We start from the raw sequence: 6000 nt of genomic DNA, 5'->3' as shown, positions 1-6000 counted from the left end.
AAGCAGTGTGACACGGACAACAAGACAGAGTTACACATGGAATAAACAATAAACAAGCCAATAACACAATAAACAAGTCAATGACACAGTAGAAAAAAAGAAAGTCTATATACAGTGTGTGCAAATGGCATGAGGAGGTAGGCACTAAATAGGCCATAGTAGCGAAGAATTACAATTTAGCAGATTAACACTGGAGTGATAAATGAGCAGATGATGATGTGCAAGTAAAGATACTGATGTGCAAAAGAGCAGAAAAGTACATTAAAACAGTATGGGGATGAGGTAGGTAGATTGGGTGGGCTATTTACAGATGGACTATGTACAGCTACAGCGATCGGTTAGCTGCTCAGATAGCTGATGTTTAAAGTTGGTGAGGGAAATAAGTCTCCAGCTTCAGCAATCTTCGCAATTCTTTCCAGTCACCGGCAGCAGAGAACTGGAAGGAAAGACGGCCAAAGGAGGTGTTGGCTTTGGAGATGATCAGTGAGATATACCTGCTGGAACGTGTGCTATGGGTGGGTGTTGTCATTGTGACCAGTTGTTCCGCACGCCTCTGTGAAGAGGGAATACGCAACACCCTGCTACAACTCAACTCCCTGTGAAGTGAAAGAGGTATGGGACTGTAGGTGCGAGTAAGAATGACAAAGGCAGAGAGAGTGGTACCGTTTACAAGGAATTTATTCCGTCACACGGTAATATGGGGAAAAGGGTCTGGACGGAACCAAAGCAAAGAAAGTAAATCTAAAAGCCCCCTCTCCTACCTTACCTGCCTACCCACTACTTACCTAATTTAGCACCACCTGGTGCCCTAACCAAAATACAGGGGTTGGTCCGCCCAGGTTTTACCTAGTGTGCCTAGACAGTGGTATATGTATGCCTAAGCACTCCCTAGGTGCCTTCCCCTTCTCCCTGGGAACAAATGAAACACAATAATACACAATAATACAAACTTCACAACAAAACCTGAGAAAATAACTAACTCAGGACATTAAAGAAGCTCTGACAAAGTAACAAACACAGAACATACCAAAGCTGCTCCCAACAACAACTAACATAGTACATACCAACTCTGTTAGCAACAACCAACATGATATAACCCTCTTATAGATGACCTGGAGCCAGTGGGTCTGGCGACGAGTATGTAGCGAGGGCCAGACGACTAGAGCATACAGGTCGCAGTGGTGGGTGGTGTAAGGTGATTTGGTAACAAAACGGATTGCACTGTGATAGACTGCATCCAGTTTGCTAAGTAGAGTATTGAAAGCTATTTTGTAGATGACATCGCCGAAGTCGAGGATCGAAAGGATAGTCAGTTTTACTAGAGTAAGTTTGGCGGCGTGAGGCAGATGTTTAATATGAGTCTGGAAAGAGAGTTTACGGTCTAGCCAGACACCTAGGTATTTATAGTTGTCCACATATTCTAGGTCAGAACCGTCCAGGATGGTGATGCTAGTCGGGCGGGCGGGTGCGGGCAGTGTACAGTCGAAAAGCATGCATTTGGCTTTACTAGCGTTTAAGAGCAGTTGGAAGCCACGGAAGGAGTGTTGTATGGCATTGAAATTCGTTTGGAGGTTAGTTAGCACAGTGTCCAAGGAAGGGCAGTGCCCATTGGTCCATTGGAGTTGAAGTATATGGGAAAGGAGAATTCAACTCAGAAGTTGTATATTCACCTGGATCCCAGTTTGAGGGGAGACTAAAGATGAACACCAAAAACTTCAGTTTAACAGTCAGAGACTGCAAGACTCAGAGGATTTTCTAGTTACAGGTGAACGGGACAAAGGTCAGATTGACAGTAAGACCATCACTCTGAAGGTCCACGGTAGGCTGTTAATAACATATTTGCATCCTATTTTGATATAACTCTTATTTATATCCATAACCATGGCTGATGATCTTTAAATTATAACACAGGTTTTGTGGTTTCATACTGACCTTACTCACCAAGCGTTGTTAAATATCCATCACATTTTCATGTCGTCTTTCTCCTGGTGGTATGGCTACGGTAGGGTTCATTTAGAAGACTGATTGAGTCTCTATCTCTCCCCTGGTTGGTCAGAGCCTATAACTACGGTGGCGATCCAGACAGACATCAAGCTATTGGCCAACCACTCCTGTACGGTACGGCTGGTGTGCAACGTGTCCTGCTACCCCAACATTACCTACACCTGGGAAAGAGACAATGAGATGTACGGGGATGGCCAGCAGATTCACTTCTCTCTCTCACCAGCAGAGAGAGACATCAGTGTAAAGTGTAACGCCTCCAACCTAGTCATTTGGAAAACTGCCTTTGAGACAGGAAAGTGTAGTAATGACACACCACCCCAGGTACCTAGATATCATAATAATCCCTTCTATACACTTTTCAGTGTGCTTATACGCTGATGTTGTCAAATATAATATGTAGTGCATGTGATTACGTTGGATGTATATGATATAGAGCAATATAGTCTTCATCATGTTGAATAGTCTATTCATGTGTGTTGTACAATATTTGACAGGACTGGTGTGGTATACCATCTACATCGGAATATCAGTAGGAGGCGCTGTAGTGCTGATCCTCACTGTAGCAGGGGCAGTGTGCTACTGCAGGGGCCGAAGTAACACAGGTATGTACAGCTTAGGGGCCTCCATTATACTTAAAGTGACAATTTGGGTGGTTCTAGAAGTATTCTAGAAGTATTCTTCAGCCGATATGATTTTGGGGGGGATTTGCTCGAAATGAGAAAAAGAGTGAGACCCCTAATTAATTCCTGGGTACGTTTGTTGATGTCCTGAATGAAATGTTGTTCTCATAAAACACAGCAGATCTTACAGACAACACAACATATGCTGATGTTATCATCAACACAAGAAGTAGAGATGTAAGTTTGAATTGTCATTATTATGTATCTGAATGTGTTAAAGCTGTATGTACTGTATTGTAATGGGCTGTATTTTGATTCCAGACCAGATCAAACAGTCATGTAAACCCAAAACCCATCTATGAAACTGTCAATGATCGGTTTATCCCAAGATTGAACAAGGTAAGATATAAATGGTCATAATGGTAAAATGTATGTGATTGAATGGAAGACTATGTAGTCTACTTTGAGAATAGTCACTACCTTTCTTGATGCTGAAACAGTTTCTTCTTGATTATCTGTCACATGTAGCTGCAGACTCTGTGTATTACACGATTACATTTGGACGCCCAAAAAACTCACCCTGGGGCGACTATTAGAGATGTTCGGAACTCGAACATGAAAAGGTTAAACATCTCTCATAGTCGCCCCAGCGTGAGTTTTTTTTATGCACGTGCTGTTAGAACGTTCTCTCCATTCCATAATGTGATTGTTACACAACTGCCCTCAAACCAAGGCATGCAGCCTGTTTTTATTTATAGGCTGTTTTCAGCTTGTCAATTTCAAATGATTTTCTAACACGTGTTTTATTTTCTAAGAACAGTTCGTATTCGAGGGGTGTTCCGCCTCCTCGTTCATTCACATAAAAGTAGTCATTTTTACTTTTGAGGACCTAGTTGTTTTTGGACATTTCTGACTCGGACAAAATTCCCAAAGCACTTCCCAATTGTTTGTGCAGTTCAAGTCTGCAGACATTTGCGCATCTCCCGTCCTGCACACACATATTTCACATTTCCTGTCTGTTACCTGCATCGCAGTCATTGTTGTTTTCGTTACCAATAATAACTTAGGAAATGTGTGCGTTTCTATCAAAGTATGTTGCTCTTGCTGCGGGCGATTCCCTGATCCACCTCTACGCAGACAACACCATTCTACATACTTTCGGCCCGTCATTGGACACTGTGCTATCTAACCTCCAAACAAGCTTCAATGCCATACAACACTCCTTCCGTGGCCTCCAACTGCTCTTAAACGCTAGTAAAACCAAATGCATGCTTTTCAACCGATCGCTGCCTGCACCCGCATGCCCGACTAGCATCACCACCCTGGATGGTTCCGACCTAGAATATGTGGACATCTATAAGTACCTAGGTGTCTGGCTAGACTGCAAACTCTCCTTCCAGACTCATATCAAACATCTCCAATCGAAAATCAAATCAAGAGTCGGCTTTCTATTCCGCAACAAAGCCTCCTTCACTCACGCCGCCAAGCTTACCCTAGTAAAACTGACTATCCTACCGATCCTCGACTTCGGCGATGTCATCTACAAAATGGCTTCCAACACTCTACTCAGCAAACTGGATGCAGTCTATCACAGTGCCATCCGTTTTGTCACTAAAGCACCTTATACCACCCACCACTGCGACTTGTATGCTCTAGTCGGCTGGCCCTCGCTACATATTCGTCGCCAGACCCACTGGCTCCAGGTCATCTACAAGTCCATGCTAGGTAAAGCTCCGCCTTATCTCAGCTCACTGGTCACGATGGCAACACCCATCCGTAGCACGCGCTCCAGCAGGTGTATCTCACTGATCATCCCTAAAGCCAACACCTAATTTGGCCGCCTTTCGTTCCAGTACTCTGCTGCCTGTGACTGGAACGAATTGCAAAAATCGCTGAAGTTGGAGACTTTTATCTCCCTCACCAACTTCAAACATCAGCTATCTGAGCAGCTAACCGATCGCTGCAGCTGTACATAGTCTATTGGTAAATAGCCCACCCATTTTCACCTACCTCATCCCCATACTATTTTTATTTATTTACTTTTCTGCTCTTTTGCACACCAATATCTCTACCTGTACATGACCATCTGATCATTTATCACTCCAGTGTTAATCTGCAAAATTGTAATTATTCGCCTACCTCCTCATGCCTTTTGCACACATTGTATATAGACTCCCCCTTTGTTTTCTACTGTGTTATTGACTTGTTAATTGTTTACTCCATGTGTAACTCTGTGTTGTCTGCTCACACTGCTATGCTTTATCTTGGCCAGGTCGCAGTTGCAAATGAGAACTTGTTCTCAACTAGCCTACCTGGTTAAATAAAGGTGAAATAAATAAAAAAATAAAGTGCCTTATTACATTATAATAGTTTCTGTATGTCGTGTTATGTCGTTTCTACTGTAGCATAATATATTTGTGTATATTCCTTATAACCGTGGACACGCGAGGAAACATTACTCATTTCATAACCTTTATGGTGTTATATTCAATCATGCTTATGTTGCTAGCTGCATTCTTCTATTAGCTCTGTAAAACATTGCTAATTGCATCAGAGAAGTATTAGCTTGTGCTGTATTTTGAAGCTACCCTGACCTTATGACTTCCAAGTGGTGCAGCGGTCTAATGCAGAGCATCTTATTGCTAGAGGTGTCACTACAGATGTGACAGGTTAAAGGAAATATTCATAGCCTGTTATACATTAAAAAGTATTAGTAAGTTCATAGTATGTGAGGATCTTAAAACATCTAAGGTTAAAAAGATGCATTCAGTATTAGTTGATAGAGATTGATAACATTCATATAATTGTGTTAAAGTTCAAATCTGTCAAAGGGTACGAATTGTGAGAGTAATGTGTAAACGTTATATTGATTACTTTATTTTTGTGGTGCCTAAAAGTGTTCATCTGTGATCTACGAAATGCTCTTAATCTATGAGCCGGAGATCGATTGCTCTGGTCTCCACCCATATTCCTGGGGAAAATCACGGTCTTTTCTCATTACACTAAATGTTGAATTGAGAATACAACACCGTATCACTCTTGTGATTATTTCTCCCCTGTTTTCAGGTACTTTATTGATGATAAAAATAGTAATTTAAATGTTATAACTCGCTAATATGTCAAGAGTGTTTAAGGAGTGTCTTAGTAACGTCTTGAGGAAGTTAGAGTTAAGTTTGAAGAGAGTAATATTAGCCCTGCTCGGTTGAAGTGAAGAATAGCATCGTACTGAGAGTAGCTGCCATTTTATGTCGATTGTGAATGAACATGTATGTTGTTAATAAGATATTTTGCTGTGTTAGTTGTATAATGAGTTTTCTGTTGTTTTGTAATGTGTTACTTTTGTGAAATGATTACACTAAACGTTGAATTGAGAATA

This window comes from Oncorhynchus mykiss, chromosome 21, assembly GCF_013265735.2.
Source record: "Oncorhynchus mykiss isolate Arlee chromosome 21, USDA_OmykA_1.1, whole genome shotgun sequence".
In the NCBI taxonomy this organism is placed as follows: domain Eukaryota; kingdom Metazoa; phylum Chordata; class Actinopteri; order Salmoniformes; family Salmonidae; genus Oncorhynchus; species Oncorhynchus mykiss.
Note: the sequence above shows the minus strand (reverse complement) of the source record.